Below are 22,927 nucleotides of genomic sequence, written 5' to 3'. Positions count from 1 at the left end.
GGGAAGCCTAGATTTCCCGGAACGTAGAAATGACCATTACCTTCAGGCATGTTGCAATTGTTCCTGTAATACGATGAAAGAACTGTTGCATTTTTCTTGTGTTTTATGCGTCTGGAGTTGTTTTCTCAGGCCCTAACTATTCGACCTGGTGGAGCAACGCCCTAGAGTGAAGCCTAGGTTGCACGGAACGTAGATATGCCCATTACTTTCACACTGGTTATAATTATTCCTGTTATACGATGGAATAACTGTTGTATTTATATTTTATTTTATGCTTCTGACGTTGACTTCTAAGGCCCTAGCTATTCGATCTGGTGGAGCAACGCTCTAGGGTGAAGCCTAGGTTGCCCGGAACTTACAAGTGACCATCACCTTCACTCTGGTTGCAATTATTCCTGTTATACGATGGAAAAACTGTTGTACTTATGTTGTATTTTATGCTTCCGGCGTCGACTTCTAAGTCCCAAAGTATTCGATCTGGTGGAGCAACGCCCTAGAGTGAAGCCTAGGTTGCCCGGAACGTAGAAATGACCGTTACCTTCACACTGTATACAAATATACATTATATACGATGGAAAAGCTGCTGTATTTATATTGTATTTTATGCTTCTCGCGATGACTCCTTAGGCCCTGACTATTTGATCCGGTGGAGTACCGCCCTGTAGTGAAGCCTAGGCTGCCCGGAACGTAGAAATCACCGTTACTTTCACACTGTTTGCAAATATACATTATATACGATGGAAAAGCTGTTGTATTTATATTGTATTTTATGCTTCTGTCCTTGACTTCTTAGGCCCTAACTATTTGATCTGGTGGAGCATCGCCCTGTAGTGAAGCCTAGGTTGCCCGGGACATAGAAAAGACCATCACCTTCACACGGTTCGCGATTATTCATTTTATGCGATGGTAAAGCTGTTGTACATATATCGTATTTTATGCTTCTGGTGTTGACTTCTTAGGCCCTAACTATTCGATCAGGTGGACCAACGCCCTAGAGTGAACCATAGGTTGTCCGGAACGTGGTAATGACCATCACTTTCACATTTGCTGCAATTATTCCCGTTATACGATGGAAAAACTGTTGCATCTTTATTGTGTTTTATGCTTCGGGCGCTGACTTGTAAGGCACTAACAATTCGATCTGGTGGAGCACCGCCCTCTAGTGAAGCCTAGGTTGCCCGGAACGTAGAAATGACCTGTACCTTCACACTGGTTGCAGTTATTCCTGTTATACGATGGAAAAGCTGTTGCATTTTTATTGCATTTTATGCTTCTGTCGTTGAATTCTAATACCCTAACTATGCGATCTGGTGGAGAAACGCCCTACAGTTAAGCCTAGGTTGCCTGGAACGTAGAAATGACCTTTACTTTCACACTGTTTGCAAATTTACATTATATACGATAGAAAAACTGTTGTATCTTTTTGTATTTTATGCTTCTGTCGCTGACTTCTTAGGTCCTAACTATTGGATCTGGTGGAGCAACGCCCAGGGGTGAAGCCTAGGTTGCGCGGAACGTAGAAATGACCATAACTTTCACGCTGGTTTCAATTATTCGTTTTATACAATGGAAAAACTGTTCTTGTTATTATGTATTTTATGCTTCGGTCGTTGACTTCTTAGGCCCTAACTGTTGGATGTGGTGGATGAACGCCCTAGAGTGAAGCCTAGGTTGCTCGGAATGTAGAAATGACCATTACCTTCACACTGTTTGCGATTATTCATTTTATACGATGGTTAAACTGTTGTACATATATCGTATTTTATGCTTCTGGCGTTGACTTCTTAGGCCCTAACTATTCGACCAGGTGGAGCAACGCCCTAGGGTGAAGCCTAGGTCGCCCGAAGCGTAGAAATGACCATTACTTTCACTCTGGTTGCAATTATTCATGCTATACGATGGAAAACCTGTTGTATTTTTATTGTATTTTACGCTTCTGGCGTTGACTTCATAGGCCCTAACTATTCGATCTGGCGGAGCAACGCCCTGGAGTGAAGCCTAGGTTGCGCGGAACGTAGAAATGAAAATTACCTTCACACTGTTTGCAAATATACATTATATACGATGGAAAAGCTGTTGTATCTATTTTGTATTTTATGCTTCTGGCGCTGACTTCTTAGGTCCTAGCTATTGGATCTGGTGGAGCAACGCCCAGGGGTGAAGTCTAGGTAGTGCGAAACGTAGAAATGACCATAAATTTCACACTGGTTTCAATTATTCGTTTTATACAATGGACAAACTGTTGCCTTTATTTTGTATTTGGTGCTTCTGTCGTTGACTTCTTAGGCCCTTACTATTGGATCTGGTGGACCAACGCCCTAGAGTGAACCATAGGTTGCCCGGAACGTGGTAATGACCATCACTTTCACATTTGCTGCAATTATTCCCGTTATACGATGGAAAAACTGTTGCATCTTTATTGTGTTTTATGCTTCGGGCGCTGACTTGTAAGGCACTAACAATTCGATCTGGCGGAGCACCGCCCTGTAGTGAAGCCTAGGTTGCTCGGAATGTAGAAATGACCATTACCTTCGCACTGTTTGCGATTATTCATTTTATACGATGGTTAAACTGTTGTACATATATCGTATTTTATGCTTCTGGCGTTGACTTCTTAGGCCCTAGCTATTCGATCTGGTGGAGCAACGCCCTAGGGTGGAGCCTAGGTTGCCCGGAACGTAGAAATGACTTTTACTTTCACACTGCTTGCAATTATACATTTTATACGATGGCAGAACTGCTATACTTATGTTGTATTTTATGCTTCTGGCGTTGACTTCTAAGGCCCTAGCTATTCGATTTGGTGGAGCAACGACCTAGAGTGGAGCCTAGGTTGCCCGTAACGTAGAAATGACCATATCTTTCACAGTGGTTGCAATTATTCGTTTTATACGATGGAAAAACTGTTGTACTAATTTTGTATTTTATGCTTCTGGCGTTGACTTCTTAGGCCCTAACTATTCGATCTGGTGGACCAACACCCCAGAGCGAAGCCTAGGTCGCCCGGACCTATGACCATCACTTTCACTCTGGTTGCAATTATTCCTGTTATACGATGCAAAGACTGTTGCATTTTTATTGTATTTTATGCTTCTGGCGTTGACTTCTTAGGCCCTAACTATTCGATATGGTGGACCAACACCCCAGAGCGAAGCCTAGGTCGCCCGGACCTATGACCATCACTTTCACTCTGGTTGCAATTATTCCTACTTTACGATGGAAGAGCTGTTCTATTTATATTGTACTTTATGCATCTGGAATTGACTTCTAAGGCCGTAGCTATTCGATGTGGTGGAGCAACGCCCAAGAGTGAAACCTAGGTTGCCCGGAACGTAGAAATGACCATTACTTTCACACTGGTCGCAATTATTCCTTTTATACGATGGAAAAACTGTTGTATTTTTATTGTATTTTATGCTTCTGGCGTTAAATTCTATGTACCGAACCATGCGATCTGGAGGAGCAACGCCCTACAGTTAAGCCTATGCTGCCCGGAACGTAGAAATGACCTTTACTTTCACACTGTTTGCATATATACATCATATACGATGGAGAAGCTGTTGTATTTATATTGCATTTTATGCTTCGGGCGTTCACTTCTTAGGCCCTAACTATTCGATCTGGTGGAGCACCGCCCTAGAGTCAAGCTTAGGTTGCTCGGAACGTAGAAATGACCAGTACTTTCACTCTGGTTGCAGTTGTTCCTGTTATACAATGGAGAAACTGTTGCATTTTTAATGTATTTTATGCTTCTGCTGTTGTACTCAAAGTCCTTAACTATTCGATCTGGTGGAGCAACGCCCTGGAGTTAAGCCTAGGTTGCCCGGAACGTAGAAATGACCATAACTTTCATACTGGTTGCAATTATTCCGTTTATACGATGGAAAAACTGTTGTATTTTTATTGTGTTCTATGCTTCTGGCGTTGACTTCTAAGTCGCTAGCTATTCGATCTGGTGGAGCAACGCCCTACAGCGAAACCTAGGCTGCCCGGAACGTAAAAATGACCTGTACTTTCACACTGGTTGCAATTATTCCTGTTATGCGATGGAAAAACTGTTGCATTTTTATTGTATTTTATGCTTCTGGCGTTAAATTTTAAGTCCCTAGCTATGGGATCTGGTGGAGCAACGCCGTACAGTTAAGCCTAGGTTGCCCGGAACCTAGAAATGACGTTTACTTTCACACTGTTTGCAAATATACATTATATACGATGGAATACTGTTGTATTTTTATTGTATTTTATGCTTCTGGCGTCGACTTCTAAGTCCCTAGCTATTGGATCTGGTGGAGCAACGCCCTTAAGCGAAGCCTATGTTGCCCGGAACGTAGAAATGACCTTTACTTTCACACTGTTTGCAAATATACATCATATACGATGGAAAAGCTGTAGTATTTATATTGTATTTTATGCTTCTGGCGTTGACTTCTTAGGCCCTAACTATTCGATCTGGTGGACCACCGCCCTAGAGTGAAGCCTAGGTTGCCCGGAACGTAGAAATGACCAGTACTTTCACACTGTTTGCAGTTATTCCTGTTATACGGTGGAAAAACTGTCGCATTTTTATTGTATTTTATGCTTCTGGCGTTGACATCTAAGTCCCTAGTTATACGATCTGGTGGAGTACCGCCCTAGAATTAAGCCTAGGTTGCCCGGAACGTAGAAATGACCATAACTTTCACACCGGTTGCAATTATTCCTGTTATACGATAGGAAAACTGTTGCATTTTTATTGTATTTTATGCTTCTGGCGTTAAATTCTAAGTACCGAACTATGCGATCTGGAGGAGCAACGCCCTACAGTTAAGCTTATGTTGACCGGAACGTAGAAATGACCTTTACTTTCACACTGTTTGCAAATATACATCATATACGATGGAAAAGCTGTAGTATTTATATTGTATTTTATGCTTCTGGCGTTGAATTCTAAGTCCCTAGCAGTTCGATCTGGTGGAGCAACGCCCTAGAGTGAAGCCTAGGTTACCAGGAACATAGAAATGACCAGTACTTTCACACTGGTTGCAGCTTTCCTGTTATACGATGGAAAAACTGTTGCATTTTTATTGTATTTTGTGCTTCTGGTGTTGTATTCAAAGTCCCTAACTATTCGATCTGGTGGAGCAACGCCCTGGAGTTAAGCCTAGGTTGCCCGGAACGTAGAAATGACCATTACCTTCATACTGCTTGCAAATATACATTACATACGATGGAAAAGCTGTTGTATTTATATTGTATTTTATGCTTCAGGCGTTGACTTCTAAGGCCGTAGCTATTCGATGTGGTGGAGCAACGCACTAGAGTGTAGCCTAGGTTGCCCGGAAAGTAGAAATGACCATTACTTCCACACTGTTTGCAAATATACATTATATACGATGGAAAAGCTGTTGTATTTATATTGTATTTTATGCTTCTGGCGTTGACTTCTTAGGCCCTAACTATTTGATCTGGTGGAGCACCGCCCTGTAGTGATGCCTAGGCTGCCCGGAACATAGAAAAGACCATTACGTTCACACTGTTTGCAATTATTCCTGTTATACGATGGAAAAACTGTTGCATCTTTATTGTATTTTATGCTTCGGGCCCTGACTTCTAAGGCACTAACTATTCGATCTGATGGAGCAACGCCCTACAGTTGATCCTAGGTTGCCCGGAACGTAGAAATGACCTTTACTTTCACACTGTTTCCAAATATACATCATATACCATGGAAAAGCTGTTGTATTTATATTGTATTTTATGCTTCTGGCGTTGACTTCTTAGGCCCTAACTATTTGATCGGGTGGAGCACCGCCCTGTAGTGAAGCCTAGGCTGCCCGGAACGTAGAAAAGACCATTAACTTCACACTGGTTGCAATTATTCCTGTTATACGATGGAAAAGCTGTTGAAATTTTATTGTATTTTATGCTTCTGGCGTTATATTCTAATTCCCTAACTATGCGATCTGGTGGAGCAACACCCTACAGTTAAGCCTAGGTTGCCGGGAACGTAGAAAAGGCGTTTACTTTCACACTGATTCCAAATATACATCATATACGATGGAAAAAATGTTGTATTTATGTTGTATTTTATGCTTCTGGCCTCGACTTCTAAGGCCGTAGCTGTTCGATGTGTTGGAGCAACTCTCTAGAGTGAAGCCTAGGTTGCCAGGAACGTAGAAATGACCATAACTTTCATTCTGGTTGCAATTATTCGTTTTATACGATGGAAAAACTATTGTATTTATATTGTATTTTATGTTTCTGCCGTTGACTTCTAAGGCCGTAGCTGTTCGATGTGTTGGAGCAACTCTCTAGAGTGAAGCCTAGGTTGCCAGGAACGTAGAAGTGACCATATCTTTCACACGGTTTGCAATTATTCCTGTTATACGGTGGAAAAGCTGTTGTATTTATATTGTATTTAATGCTTCTGGCGTTGACTTGTTAGGCCCTAACTATTCGGACTGGTGGAGCAACGCCCTACAGTTGATCCTAGGTTGCCCGGAACGTAGAAATGACCTTTACTTTCACACTGTTTCCAAATATACATCATATACAATGGAAAAGCTGTTGTATTTATATTGTATTTTATGCTTCTGGCGTTGACTTCTTAGGCCCTAACTATTTGATCGGGTGGAGCACCGCCCTGTAGTGAAGCCTAGGCTGCCCGGAACGTAGAAAAGACCATTAACTTCACACTGGTTGCAATTATTCCTGTTATACGATGGAAAAGCTGTTGAAATTTTATTGTATTTTATGCTTCTGGCGTTATATTCTAATTCCCTAACTATGCGATCTGGTGGAGCAACACCCTACAGTTAAGCCTAGGTTGCCGGGAACGTAGAAAAGGCGTTTACTTTCACACTGATTCCAAATATACATCATATACGATGGAAAAAATGTTGTATTTATGTTGTATTTTATGCTTCTGGCCTCGACTTCTAAGGCCGTAGCTGTTCGATGTGTTGGAGCAACTCTCTAGAGTGAAGCCTAGGTTGCCAGGAACGTAGAAATGACCATAACTTTCATTCTGGTTGCAATTATTCGTTTTATACGATGGAAAAACTATTGTATTTATATGGTATTTTATGTTTCTGCCGTTGACTTCTAAGGCCGTAGCTGTTCGATGTGTTGGAGCAACTCTCTAGAGTGAAGCCTAGGTTGCCAGGAACGTAGAAGTGACCATATCTTTCACACGGTTTGCAATTATTCCTGTTATACGGTGGAAAAGCTGTTGTATTTATATTGTATTTAATGCTTCTGGCGTTGACTTGTTAGGCCCTAACTATTCGGACTGGTGGAGCAACGCCCTACAGTGAAGCCCAGGTTGCTCGGAACGTAGAAATGACCATTACTTTCACACTGGTTGCAATTATTCGTTTTATACGATGGAAAAACTGCTGTGTTTATTTTGTATTTGGTGCTTCTGGCGTTGACATCTTAGGCCATAACTATTGGATCTGTTAGAGCAATGACCTAGGGTGAAGCCTAGGATGGCCGGAACATATAAATGACCATAGCTTTCATACTGATTGCAATTATTCGTTTTATGCGATGGAAAAGCTGTTGTATTTCTATTGTATTTTATGCTTCTGGCGTTGACTTGTTAGGCCCAAACTATTCGGACTGGTGGAGCAACGCCCTAGAGTGAAGCCCAGGTTGCTCGGAACGTAGAAATGACCATTACTTTGACACTGGTTGCAAATATTCGTTTTTTACAATGGAAAAAGTGTTCTATTTATTTTGTATTTTATGCTTCGGGCGTTGACTTCTAAGGCCCTAACTATTCGATCTGGTGGAGCAACGCACTAGAGTGAAGCATACGTTGCCCGGAACGTATAAATGACCATTACCTTCACATTGCTTGCAATTATACATTTTATACGATGGAAAAACTGTTGTATTTTTATTATATTTTTTGCTTCTGGCGTTGACTTCTAAGTCCCTTGCTATTCGATCTGGTGGAGCAACGCCCTTGAGCGAAGCCTAGGTTGCCCGGAAGGTAGAAGTGACCTGTACTTTCACACTGGTTGCAATTATTCCTGTTATACGATGGAAAAACTGTTGTACTTATGTTGTATTTTATGCTTCTGGCGTCGACTTCTAAGTCCCAAAGTATTCGATCTGGTGGAGCAACGCCCTAGAGTGAAGCCTAGGTTGCCCGGAACGTAGAAATGACCGTTACCTTCACACTGTATACAAATATACATTATATACGATGGAAAAGCTGCTGTATTTATATTGTATTTTATGCTTCTCGCGATGACTCCTTAGGCCCTGACTATTTGATCCGGTGGAGTACCGCCCTGTAGTGAAGCCTAGGCTGCCCGGAACGTAGAAATCACCGTTACTTTCACACTGTTTGCAAATATACATTATATACGATGGAAAAGCTGTTGTATTTATATTGTATTTTATGCTTCTGTCCTTGACTTCTTAGGCCCTAACTATTTGATCTGGTGGAGCACCGCCCTGTAGTGAAGCCTAGGTTGCCCGGGACATAGAAAAGACCATCACCTTCACACGGTTCGCGATTATTCATTTTATGCGATGGTAAAGCTGTTGTACATATATCGTATTTTATGCTTCTGGTGTTGACTTCTTAGGCCCTAACTATTCGATCAGGTGGACCAACGCCCTAGAGTGAACCATAGGTTGTCCGGAACGTGGTAATGACCATCACTTTCACATTTGCTGCAATTATTCCCGTTATACGATGGAAAAACTGTTGCATCTTTATTGTGTTTTATGCTTCGGGCGCTGACTTGTAAGGCACTAACAATTCGATCTGGTGGAGCACCGCCCTCTAGTGAAGCCTAGGTTGCCCGGAACGTAGAAATGACCTGTACCTTCACACTGGTTGCAGTTATTCCTGTTATACGATGGAAAAGCTGTTGCATTTTTATTGCATTTTATGCTTCTGTCGTTGAATTCTAATACCCTAACTATGCGATCTGGTGGAGAAACGCCCTACAGTTAAGCCTAGGTTGCCTGGAACGTAGAAATGACCTTTACTTTCACACTGTTTGCAAATTTACATTATATACGATAGAAAAACTGTTGTATCTTTCTGTATTTTATGCTTCTGTCGCTGACTTCTTAGGTCCTAACTATTGGATCTGGTGGAGCAACGCCCAGGGGTGAAGCCTAGGTTGCGCGGACCGTAGAAATGACCATAACTTTCACGCTGGTTTCAATTATTCGTTTTATACAATGGAAAAACTGTTCTTGTTATTATGTATTTTATGCTTCGGTCGTTGACTTCTTAGGCCCTAACTGTTGGATGTGGTTGATGAACGCCCTAGAGTGAAGCCTAGGTTGCTCGGAATGTAGAAATGACCATTACCTTCACACTGTTTGCGATTATTCATTTTATACGATGGTTAAACTGTTGTACATATATCGTATTTTATGCTTCTGGCGTTGACTTCTTAGGCCCTAACTATTCGACCAGGTGGAGAAACGCCCTAGGGTGAAGCCTAGGTCGCCCGAAGCGTAGAAATGACCATTACTTTCACTCTGGTTGCAATTATTCATGCTATACGATGGAAAACCTGTTGTATTTTTATTGTATTTTACGCTTCTGGCGTTGACTTCATAGGCCCTAACTATTCGATCTGGCGGAGCAACGCCCTGGAGTGAAGCCTAGGTTGCGCGGAACGTAGAAATGAAAATTACCTTCACACTGTTTGCAAATATACATTATATACGATGGAAAAGCTGTTGTATCTATTTTGTATTTTATGCTTCTGGCGCTGACTTCTTAGGTCCTAACTATTGGATCTGGTGGAGCAACGCCCAGGGGTGAAGTCTAGGTAGTGCGGAACGTAGAAATGACCATAAATTTCACACTGGTTTCAATTATTCGTTTTATACAATGGACAAACTGTTGCCTTTATTTTGTATTTGGTGCTTCTGTCGTTGACTTCTTAGGCCCTTACTATTGGATCTGGTGGACCAACGCCCTAGAGTGAACCATAGGTTGCCCGGAACGTGGTAATGACCATCACTTTCACATTTGCTGCAATTATTCCCGTTATACGATGGAAAAACTGTTGCATCTTTATTGTGTTTTATGCTTCGGGCGCTGACTTGTAAGGCACTAACAATTCGATCTGGCGGAGCACCGCACTGTAGTGAAGCCTAGGTTGCTCGGAATGTAGAAATGACCATTACCTTCGCACTGTTTGCGATTATTCATTTTATACGATGGTTAAACTGTTGTACATATATCGTATTTTATGCTTCTGGCGTTGACTTCTTAGGCCCTAGCTATTCGATCTGGTGGAGCAACGCCCTAGGGTGGAGCCTAGGTCGCCCGGAACGTAGAAATGACCATCACCTTCACTCTGGTTGCAATTATTCCGGTTATACGATGGAAAAGCTGTTGTATCCTTATTGTATTTTATGCTTCTGTCGTTGTCTTCTTAGGCCCTAACTATTGGATCTGGTGGACCAACGCCCTAGAGTGGAGCGTAGGTTGCCCGGAACGTAGAAATGACCATCACCTTCACTCTGGCTGCAATTATTCCTGTTATACGATGGAAGAGCTGTTGTATCTTTATTGTATTTTATCCTTCTGTCGTTGACTTCTTAGGCCCTAACTATTGGATCTGGTGAACCAACGCCCTAGAGTGAAGCCTAGGTTCCCCAGAACGTGGATATGATCATCACGTTCACATTTGTTGCAATTATTTCCGTTATATGATGAAAAAACTGTTCTTTTTTTTGTATTTTATGTTTTGGGCGTTGACTTCTAAGGCCCTAGCTATTCGATATGGTGGATCAATGCCCTAGAGTGAAGCCTAGGTTGCCCGGAACGTAGAAATGACCATTACTTTCACACTGGTTGCAATTATTCGTTTTATACGATGGAAAAACTGTTGTATTTATATTGTATTTTATGCTTCTGGCGTTGACTTCTTAGGCCCTAACTATTCGATCTGGTGGAGCAGCGCCCTGCAGCGAAACCTAGGTTGCCCGGAACGTAGAAATGAGCTTTACTTTCACACTGTTTGCAAATATACATTATATACGATGGAAAAGCTGTTGTATTTATATTGTATTTTATGCTTCTGGCGTTGACTTCTTAGGCCCTAACTATTCGTTCTGGTGGAGCGACGCCCTACAGCGAAACCTAGGTTGCCCGGAACGTAGAAATGACCTTTACTTTCACACTGTTTGCAAATATACATTACATACGATGGAAAAGCTGTTGTATTTATATTGTATTTTATGCTTCAGGCGTTGACTTCTAAGGCCGTAGCTATTCGATGTGGTGGAGCAACGCACTAGAGTGAAGCCTAGGTTGCCCGGAAAGTAGAAATGACCATTACTTCCACACTGTTTGCAATTATTCATTTTATACAACGGAAAAACTGTTGTATTTATATTCTTTTTTATAGTTATGGCGTTGACTCCTAAGGCCGTAGCTATTGGATGTGGTGGAGCAATGCCCTAGAGTGAGGCCTAGGATGCCCGGAACATAGAAATGACCAGTACTTTCACACTGGTTGCAGCTTTCCTGTTATACGATGGAAAAACTGTTGCATTTTTATTGTATTTAATGCTTCTGGTGTTGTATTCAAAGTCCCTAACTATTCGATCTGGTGGAGCAACGCTATGGAGTGAAGCCTAGGTTGACCGGAACTTAGAAATGACCATCACCTTCACTCTGGTTGCAATTATTCCTGATATAGGATAGAAAAACTGTGGTATTTTTATTGTATTTTATGCTCCGCGCGTTGACTTCTGAGGTCCTAACTATTGGATCTGCTGGAGCAACGCCCTATAGTGAAGCGTAGGTTGCACGGAACGTAGAAATGACCATTACTTTCACACTGGTTGCAATTATTCGTTTTATACAATGTTAAAGCTGTTCTTCTAATTTTGTATTTTATGCCTCGCGCGTTGACTTCTAAGGCCCTAGCTATTCGATTTGGTGGAACAACGCCCTAGAGTGGAGCCTATGTTGCCCGAAACGTAGAGATGATCATTACTTTCACACTGGTTGCAAATATTCATGCTATACGATGGAAGGACTGTTGTATTTATATTGCATTTTATGCTTCTGGCGTTGACTTCTAAGGCCGTAGGTATTCGATGTGGTGCAGCAACGCCCTGGAGTGAAGCCTAGGTTGCCCTGATCGTAGAAATGACCATATCCCTCACACTGGTTGCAATTATCCCTGTTATACGATGGAAAAACTGTTGTATCTCTATTGTATTTTATGCTTCTGGCGTTGACTTCTTAGGCCCTAACCATTCGATCTGGTGGAGCAACGCCCTAGAGAGAAGCCTAGATTGCCCGGAACGTAGGAATGACCATTACGTTCAGGCATGTTGCAACTGTTCCTGTAATACGATGAAAGAACTGTTGTATTTTTATTGTGTTTTATGCGTCTGGAGTTGTTTTCTCAGGCCCTGACTATTCGACCTGGTGGACCAACGCCCTAGAGTGAAGCCTAGGTTGCACGGAACGTAGAAATGCCCATTACTTTCACACTGGTTGTAATTATTCCTGTTATACGATGGAATAACTGTTGTATTTATATTGCAGTTTATGCTTCTGGCGTTAACTTCTTAGTCCCTAACTATTCGATCTGGCGGAACAACGCCCTAGAGTGAATCCTACGTTGCCCGGAACGTAGAAATGACCATCACTTTCACACTGGTTGCAATTATTCCTGTTATACGATGGAAAAACTCTTGAAACTATTTTGTATTTTATGCTTCTGGCGTTGACTTCATAGGTCCTAACTATTGGATCTGGTGCAGCAACGCCCTAGGGTGAAGCCTAGGTTGCCCGGAACGTAGAAATGCCCATTACTTTCACACTGGTTGTAATTATTCCTGCTATACGATGGAATAACTGTTGTATATTTATTTTATTTTGTGTTTCTGGCGTTGACATCTAAGGCCCGAGCTATTCGATCTGGAGGAGCAACGCTATAGAGTGAAGCCTAGGTTGCCCGGAACGTAGAAATGACCATCACTCTCACACTGGTTGCAATTATTCCTGTTATACGATGGAAAAACTGTGGTATTTATATTGTATTTTATGCTTCTGGCGTAGGCTTCTTAGGCCCTAACTATTCGATATGGGGGAACCACGCCCAAGAGTGAAGCCTAGGTTGCCCGGAACGTAGAATTGACCATCACTTTCACACTGGTTGCAATTATTCCTGTTATACGATGGAATAACTGTTGTATTTATATTTTATTTTGTGTTTTTGGCGTTGACTTCTAAGGCCGTAGCTATTCGATGTGGTGGAGCAACGCCCTAGAGTGAAGCCTAGGTTGCCCGGAACGTAGAAATGACCGTTACTTTCACACTGGTTGCAATTATTCCTGTTATGCGATGGACAAACTGTTGGATTTTTATTGTACGTTATGCTTCCGGCGTCGACTTCTTAGGCCCTAACTATTGGATCTGGTGGAGCAACGCCTAGAGTGAAGCCTAGGTTGCCCTGATCGTAGAAATGACCATATCTTTCACGCTGGTTGCAATTATTCCTGTTATACGATGGAAAAACTGTTGTATCCCTATTGTATTTTATGCTTCTGGCGTTGACTTTTTAGGCCCTATCTATTCGATCTGGTGGAGCAACGCCCTAGAGAGAAGCCTAGATTTCCCGGAACGTAGAAATGACCATTACCGTCAGGCATGTTGCAATTGTTCCTGTTATACGATGAAAGAACTGTTGTATTTTTCTTGTGTTTTATGCGTCTGGAGTTGTTTTCTAAGGCCCTGACTATTCGACCTGGTGGAGCAACGCCCTAGAGTGAAGCCTAGGTTGAACGGAACGTAGAAATGCCCATTACTTTCACACTGGTTGTAATTATTCCTGTTATACGATGGAATAGCTGTTGTACTTATATTTTATTTTATGCTTCTGGCGTTGACTTCTAAGGCCCTAGCTATTCGATCTGGTGGTGCAACGCTCTAGGGTGAAGCCTAGGTTGCCCGGTACTTAGATGTGACCATCACCTTCACTCTGGTTGCAATTATTCCTGTTATACGATGGAAAAACTGTTGTATCTATTTTGTATTTTTGCTTCTGGCGTTGACTTCTTAGGTCCTAACCATTGGATCTGGTGGAGCAACGCCCTAGGGTGAAGCCTAGGTTGCCCGGAACGTAGAAATACCCATAACTTTCATACTGGTTGCAATTATTCGTTGTACACCGTGGAAAAACTGTTGTATTTATATTGTATTTTATGAGTCTGGAGTTGTTTTCTAAGGCCCTAACTATTCGATCTGGTGGAGCAACGCCCTATGGTGAAGCCTAGGTTGCCCGAAACGTAGAGATGACCATTACTTTCACACTGGCTGCAATTACTCCTGTTATATGATGGAAAAACTGTTGTATCTATTTTGTATTATATGCTTCTGGCGTTGACTTCTTAGGTCCTAACTATTGGATCTGGTGGAGCAACGCCCTAGGGTGAAGGCTAGGTTGCCTGGAACGTAGAAATGCCAATTACTTTCACGCTGGTTGTAATTATTCCTGTTATACGATGAAATAACTGTTGTATTTTTATTTTATTTTGTGTTTTTGGCGTTGACTTCTAAGGCCGTAGCTATTCGATGTGGTGGAGCAACGCCCTAGAGTGAAGCCTAGGTTGCCCGGAACGTAGAAATCACCGTTACTTTCACACTGGTTGCAATTATTCCTGTTATACGATGGACAAACTGTTGGATTTTTATTGTACGTTATGCTTCCGGCGTCGACTTCTTAGGCCCTAACTATTGGATCTGGTGGAGCAACGCCTAGAGTGAAGCCTAGGTTGCCCTGATCGTAGAAATGACCATATCTTTCACGCTGGTTGCAATTATTCCTGTTATACGATGGAAAAACTGTTGTATCCCTATTGTATTTTATGCTTCTGGCGTTGACTTTTTAGGCCCTATCTATTCGATCTGGTGGAGCAACGCCCTAGAGTGAAGCCTAGGTTGCCCGGAACGTGGAAATGACCATAATTTTTAAACGGATTGCAATTATTCGTTTTATACGATGGAAAAACTGTTGTATTTATATTGTATTTTCTGCGTCTGGCCTAGACTTCTAAGGTCCTAGCTATTCGATCTGGTGGGGCAACGTCCAAGAGTGAAGCCTATGGGGCCTGGAACGCAGAAATGACCATAACTTTCACACTGGTAGCAATTATTCGTTTTATACAATGGAAAAACTGTTGTATTTATATTGTATTTTATGCTTCTGGTGTAGACTTCTTAGGCCCTAGCTATTCGATCTGGTGGAGCAACGCCCTCTGGTGAAGCCTAGGTTGCCCGAAACGTAGAGATGACCATTACCTTCACACTGGTTGCAATTATTCCTGTTATGCGATGGACAAACTGTTGGATTTTTATTGTACGTTATGCTTCCGGCGTCGACTTCTTAGGCCCTAACTATTGGATCTGGTGGAGCAACGCCTAGAGTGAAGCCTAGGTTGCCCTGATCGTAGAAATGACCATATCTTTCACGCTGGTTGCAATTATTCCTGTTATACGATGGAAAAACTGTTGTATCCCTATTGTATTTTATGCTTCTGGCGTTGACTTTTTAGGCCCTATCTATTCGATCTGGTGGAGCAACGCCCTAGAGAGAAGCCTAGATTTCCCGGAACGTAGAAATGACCATTACCGTCAGGCATGTTGCAATTGTTCCTGTTATACGATGAAAGAACTGTTGTATTTTTCTTGTGTTTTATGCGTCTGGAGTTGTTTTCTAAGGCCCTGACTATTCGACCTGGTGGAGCAACGCCCTAGAGTGAAGCCTAGGTTGAACGGAACGTAGAAATGCCCATTACTTTCACACTGGTTGTAATTATTCCTGTTATACGATGGAATAGCTGTTGTACTTATATTTTATTTTATGCTTCTGGCGTTGACTTCTAAGGCCCTAGCTATTCGATCTGGTGGTGCAACGCTCTAGGGTGAAGCCTAGGTTGCCCGGTACTTAGATGTGACCATCACCTTCACTCTGGTTGCAATTATTCCTGTTATACGATGGAAAAACTGTTGTATCTATTTTGTATTTTTGCTTCTGGCGTTGACTTCTTAGGTCCTAACTATTGGATCTGGTGGAGCAACGCCCTAGGGTGAAGCCTAGGTTGCCCGGAACGTAGAAATACCCATAACTTTCATACTGGTTGCAATTATTCGTTGTACACCGTGGAAAAACTGTTGTATTTATATTGTATTTTATGAGTCTGGAGTTGTTTTCTAAGGCCCTAACTATTCGATCTGGTGGAGCAACGCCCTATGGTGAAGCCTAGGTTGCCCGAAACGTAGAGATGACCATTACTTTCACACTGACTGCAATTACTCCTGTTATATGATGGAAAAACTGTTGTATCTATTTTGTATTATATGCTTCGGGCGTTGACTTCTTAGGTCCTAACTATTGGATCTGGTGGAGCAACGCCCTAGGGTGAAGGCTAGGTTGCCTGGAACGTAGAAATGCCAATTACTTTCACGCTGGTTGTAATTATTCCTGTTATACGATGAAATAACTGTTGTATTTTTATTTTATTTTGTGTTTTTGGCGTTGACTTCTAAGGCCGTAGCTATTCGATGTGGTGGAGCAACGCCCTAGAGTGAAGCCTAGGTTGCCCGGAACGTAGAAATCACCGTTACTTTCACACTGGTTGCAATTATTCCTGTTATACGATGGACAAACTGTTGGATTTTTATTGTACGTTATGCTTCCGGCGTCGACTTCTTAGGCCCTAACTATTGGATCTGGTGGAGCAACGCCTAGAGTGAAGCCTAGGTTGCCCTGATCGTAGAAATGACCATATCTTTCACGCTGGTTGCAATTATTCCTGTTATACGATGGAAAAACTGTTGTATCCCTATTGTATTTTATGCTTCTGGCGTTGACTTTTTAGGCCGTATCTATTCGATCTGGTGGAGCAACGCCCTAGAGTGAAGCCTAGGTTGCCCGGAACGTGGAAATGACCATAATTTTTAAACGGATTGCAATTATTCGTTTTATACGATGGAAAAACTGTTGTATTTATATTGTATTTTCTGCGTCTGGCTTTGACTTCTAAGGTCCTAGCTATTCGATCTGGTGGGGCAACGTCCAAGAGTGAAGCCTATGGGGCCTGGAACGCAGAAATGACCATAACTTTCACACTGGTAGCAATTATTCGTTTTATACAATGGAAAAACTGTTGTATTTATATTGTATTTTATGCTTCTGGTGTAGACTTCTTAGGCCCTAGCTATTCGATCTGGAGGAACAACGCCCTAGAGTGAAGCCTAGGTTGCCCGGAACGTAGAAATGACCATCACTTTCACACTGGTTGTAATTATTCCTGTTATACGATGGAATAACTGTTGTATTTTTATTTTATTTTGTGTTTCTGGCGTTGACTTCTAAGGCCCGAGCTATTCGATCTGGTGGAGCAACGCTATGGAGTGAAGCCTAGGTTGCCCGGAACTTAGAAATGACCATCACCTTCACTCTGGTTGCAATTATTCCTGATATAGGATAGAAAAACTGTGGTATTTTCATTGTATTTTATGCTCCGGGCGTTGACTTCTGAGGTCCTAACTATTGGATCTGCTGGAGCAACGCCCTATAGTGAAGCGTAGGTTGCACGGAACGTAGAAATGACCATTACTTTCACACTGGTTGCAATTATTCGTTTTATACAATGTTAAAGCTGTTCTTCTAATTTTGTATTTTATGCCTCGCGCGTTGACTTCTAAGGCCCTAGCTATTCGACTTGGTGGAACAACGCCCTAGAGTGGAGCCTATGTTGCCCGAAACGTAGAGATGACCATTACTTTCACACTGGTTGCAAATATTCATGCTATACGATGGAAGGACTGTTGTATTTATATTGCATTTTATGCTTCTGGCGTTGACTTCTAAGGCCGTAGGTATTCGATGTGGTGCAGCAACGCCCTGGAGTGAAGCCTAGGTTGCCCTGATCGTAGAAATGACCATATCCCTCACACTGGTTGCAATTATCCCTGTTATACGATGGAAAAACTGTTGTATCTCCATTGTATTTTATGCTTCTGGCGTTGACTTCTTAGGCCCTAACCATTCGATCTGGTGGAGCAACGCCCTAGAGAGAAGCCTAGATTGCCCGGAACGTAGGAATGACCATTACGTTCAGGCATGTTGCAACTGTTCCTGTTATACGATGAAAGAACTGTTGTATTTTTATTGTGTTTTATGCGTCTGGAGTTGTTTTCTCAGGCCCTAACTATTCGACCTGATGGACCAACGCCCTAGAGTGAAGCCTAGGCTTCACGGAACGTAGAAATGACCATTACCGTCAAGCATGTTGCAATTGTTCCTGTTATACGATGAAAGAACTGTTGTATTTTTCTTGTGTTTTATGCGTCTGGAGTTGTTTTCTAAGGCCCTGACTATTCGACCTGGTGGAGCAACGCCCTAGAGTGAAGCCTAGGTTGCCCGGAACTTAGATGTGACCATCACCTTCACTCTGGTTGCAATTATTCCTGTTATACGATGGAAAAACTGTTGTATCTATTTTGTATTTTATGCTTCTGGCGTTGACTTCTTAGGTCCTAACTATTGGATCTGGTGGAGCAACGCCCTAGGGTGAAGCCTAGGTTGCCCGGAACGTAGAAATACCCATAACTTTCATACTGGTTGCAATTATTCGTTGTACACCGTGGAAAAACTGTTGTATTTATATTGTATTTTATGCGTCTGGAGTTGTTTTCTAAGGCCCTAACTATTCGACCTGTTGGACCAACGCCCTAGAGTGAAGCCTAGGTTGCCCGGAACGTGGAAATGACCATAATTTTTAAACGGATTGCAATTATTCGTTTTATACGATGGAAAAACTGTTCTATTTATATTGTATTTTCTGCGTCTGGCTTTGACTTCTAAGGTCCTAGCTATTCGATCTGGTGGGGCAACGTCCAAGAGTGAAGCCTATGGGGCCTGGAACGCAGAAATGACCATAACTTTCACACTGGTAGCAATTGTTCGTTTTATACAATGGAAAAACTGTTGTATTTATATTGTATTTTATGCTTCTGGTGTAGACTTCTTAGGCCCTAGCTATTCGATCTGGAGGAACAACGCCCTAGAGTGAAGCCTAGGTTGCCCGGAACGTAGAAATGCCCATTACTTTCACACTGATTGTAATTATTCCTGTTATACGATGGAATAACTGTTGTATTTATATTTTATTTTATGTTTCTGGCGTTGACTTCTATGGTCCTAGCTATTCGATCTGGTGGTGCAACGCTCTAGAGTGAATCCTAGGTCGCCCGGAACTTAGAAGTGACCATCACCTTCACTCTGGTTGCTATTATTCCTGTTATACGATGGAAAAACTGTTGTATTTTTATTGTATTTTATGCTTCGGGCGTTGACTTCTAAGGCCGTAGCAATTCGATCTGGTAGTGCAACGCCCTAGAGTTAAGTCTAGGATGCCCGGAACGTAGATATGGCCATTGCTTTCACACTGGTTGCACTTATTCGTTTGATACGATGGAAAAGCTCTTGTACATATATCGTGTTTTATGCTTCTAGCGTTGACTTCTTAGGACCTAACCATTCGATCTGGTGGAGCAACGCCCTCTGGTGAAGCCTAGGTTGCCCGAAACGTAGAGATGACCATTACTTTCACACTGGTTGCAATTACTCCTGTTATATGATGGAAAAACTGTTGTATCTATTTTGTATTTTATGCTTCTGGCGTTGACTTCTTAGGTCCTAACTATTGGATCTGGTGGAGCAACGCCCTAGGGTGAAGGCTAGGTTGCCCGGAACGTAGAAATGCCAATTACTTTCACACTGGTTGTAATTATTCCTGTTATACGATGGAATAACTGTTGTATTTTTATTTTATTTTGTGTTTCTGGCGTTGACTTCTAAGGCCCGAGCTATTCGATCTGGTGGAGCAACGCTATGGAGTGAAGCCTAGGTTGCCCGGAACTTAGAAATGACCATCACCTTCACTCTGGTTGCAATTATTCCTGATATAGGATAGAAAAACTGTGGTATTTTTACTGTATTTTATGCTCCGCGCGTTGACTTCTGAGGTCCTAACTATTGGATCTGCTGGAGCAACGCCCTATAGTGAAGCGTAGGTTGCACAGAACGTAGGAATGACCATTACGTTCAGGCATGTTGCAACTGTTCCTGTAATACGATGAAAGAACTGTTGTATTTTTATTGTGTTTTATGCGTCTGGAGTTGTTTTCTCAGGCCCTGACTATTCGACCTGGTGGACCAACGCCCTAGAGTGAAGCCTAGGTTGCACGGAACGTAGAAATGCCCATTACTTTCACACTGGTTGTAATTATTCCTGTTATACGATGGAATAGCTGTTGTACTTATATTTTATTTTATGCTTCTGGCGTTGACTTCTAAGGCCCTAGCTATTCGATCTGGTGGTGCAACGCTCTAGGGTGAAGCCTAGGTTGCCCGGAACTTAGATGTGACCATCACCTTCACTCTGGTTGCTATTATTCCTGTTATACAAGGGAATAACTGTTGTATTTATATTGCAGTTTATGCTTCTGGCGTTAACTTCTTAGTCCCTAACTATTCGATCTGGCGGAACGCCGCCCTAGAGTGAATCCTACGTTGCCCGGAACGTAGAAATGACCATCACTTTCACACTGGTTGCAATTATTCCTGTTATACGATGGAAAAACTCTTGAAACTATTTTGTATTTTATGCTTCTGGCGTTGACTTCGTAGGTCCTAACTATTGGATCTGGTGCAGCAACGCCCTAGGGTGAAGCCTAGGTTGCCCGGAACGTAGAAATGCCCATTACTTTCACACTGGTTGTAATTATTCCTGCTATACGATGGAATAACTGTTGTATATTTATTTTATTTTGTGTTTCTGGCGTTGACATCTAAGGCCCGAGCTATTCGATCTGGAGGAGCAACGCTATAGAGTGAAGCCTAGGTTGCCCGGAACGTAGAAATGACCATCACTCTCACACTGGTTGCAATTATTCCTGTTATACGATGGAAAAACTGTGGTATTTATATTGTATTTTATGCTTCTGGCGTAGGCTTCTTAGGCCCTAACTATTCGATATGGGGGAACCACGCCCAAGAGTGAAGCCTAGGTTGCCCGGAACGTAGAATTGACCATCACTTTCACACTGGTTGCAATTATTCCTGTTATACGATGGAATAACTGTTGTATTTATATTTTATTTTGTGTTTTTGGCGTTGACTTCTAAGGCCGTAGCTATTCGATGTGGTGGAGCAACGCCCTAGAGTGAAGCCTAGGTTGCCCGGAACGTAGAAATGACCGTTACTTTCACACTGGTTGCAATTATTCCTGTTATGCGATGGACAAACTGTTGGATTTTTATTGTACGTTATGCTTCCGGCGTCGACTTCTTAGGCCCTAACTATTGGATCTGGTGGAGCAACGCCTAGAGTGAAGCCTAGGTTGCCCTAATCGTAGAAATGACCATATCTTTCACGCTGGTTGCAATTATTCCTGTTATACGATGGAAAAACTGTTGTATCCCTATTGTATTTTATGCTTCTGGCGTTGACTTTTTAGGCCCTATCTATTCGATCTGGTGGAGCAACGCCCTAGAGAGAAGCCTAGATTTCCCGGAACGTAGAAATGACCATTACCGTCAGGCATGTTGCAATTGTTCCTGTTATACGATGAAAGAACTGTTGTATTTTTCTTGTGTTTTATGCGTCTGGAGTTGTTTTCTAAGGCCCTGACTATTCGACCTGGTGGAGCAACGCCCTAGAGTGAAGCCTAGGTTGAACGGAACGTAGAAATGCCCATTACTTTCACACTGGTTGTAATTATTCCTGTTATACGATGGAATAGCTGTTGTACTTATATTTTATTTTATGCTTCTGGCGTTGACTTCTAAGGCCCTAGCTATTCGATCTGGTGGTGCAACGCTCTAGGGTGAAGCCTAGGTTGCCCGGTACTTAGATGTGACCATCACCTTCACTCTGGTTGCAATTATTCCTGTTATACGATGGAAAAACTGTTGTATCTATTTTGTATTTTATGCTTCTGGCGTTGACTTCTTAGGTCCTAACTATTGGATCTGGTGGAGCAACGCCCTAGGGTGAAGCCTAGGTTGCCCGGAACGTAGAAATACCCATAACTTTCATACTGGTTGCAATTATTCGTTGTACACCGTGGAAAAACTGTTGTATTTATATTGTATTTTATGAGTCTGGAGTTGTTTTCTAAGGCCCTAACTATTCGATCTTGTGGAGCAACGCCCTATGGTGAAGCCTAGGTTGCCCGAAACGTAGAGATGACCATTACTTTCACACTGGCTGCAATTACTCCTGTTATATGATGGAAAAACTGTTGTATCTATTTTGTATTATATGCATCTGGCGTTGACTTCTTAGGTCCTAACTATTGGATCTGGTGGAGCAACGCCCTAGGGTGAAGGCTAGGTTGCCTGGAACGTAGAAATGCCAATTACTTTCACGCTGGTTGTAATTATTCCTGTTATACGATGAAATAACTGTTGTATTTTTATTTTATTTTGTGTTTTTGGCGTTGACTTCTAAGGCCGTAGCTATTCGATGTGGTGGAGCAACGCCCTAGAGTGAAGCCTAGGTTGCCTGGAACGTAGAAATCACCGTTACTTTCACACTGGTTGCAATTATTCCTGTTATACGATGGACAAACTGTTGGATTTTTATTGTACGTTATGCTTCCGGCGTCGACTTCTTAGGCCCTAACTATTGGATCTGGTGGAGCAACGCCTAGAGTGAAGCCTAGGTTGCCCTGATCGTAGAAATGACCATATCTTTCACGCTGGTTGCAATTATTCCTGTTATACGATGGAAAAACTGTTGTATCCCTATTGTATTTTATGCTTCTGGCGTTGACTTTTTAGGCCATATCTATTCGATCTGGTGGACCAACGCCCTAGAGTGAAGCCTAGGTTGCCCGGAACGTGGAAATGACCATAATTTTT

The sequence above is a fragment of the Calliopsis andreniformis genome, unplaced genomic scaffold (genome assembly GCF_051401765.1).
Source record: "Calliopsis andreniformis isolate RMS-2024a unplaced genomic scaffold, iyCalAndr_principal scaffold0001, whole genome shotgun sequence".
NCBI classification, from domain to species: domain Eukaryota; kingdom Metazoa; phylum Arthropoda; class Insecta; order Hymenoptera; family Andrenidae; genus Calliopsis; species Calliopsis andreniformis.
The sequence above is the reverse complement of the archived record's forward strand: the minus strand, read 5'-3'. Positions refer to the sequence as shown.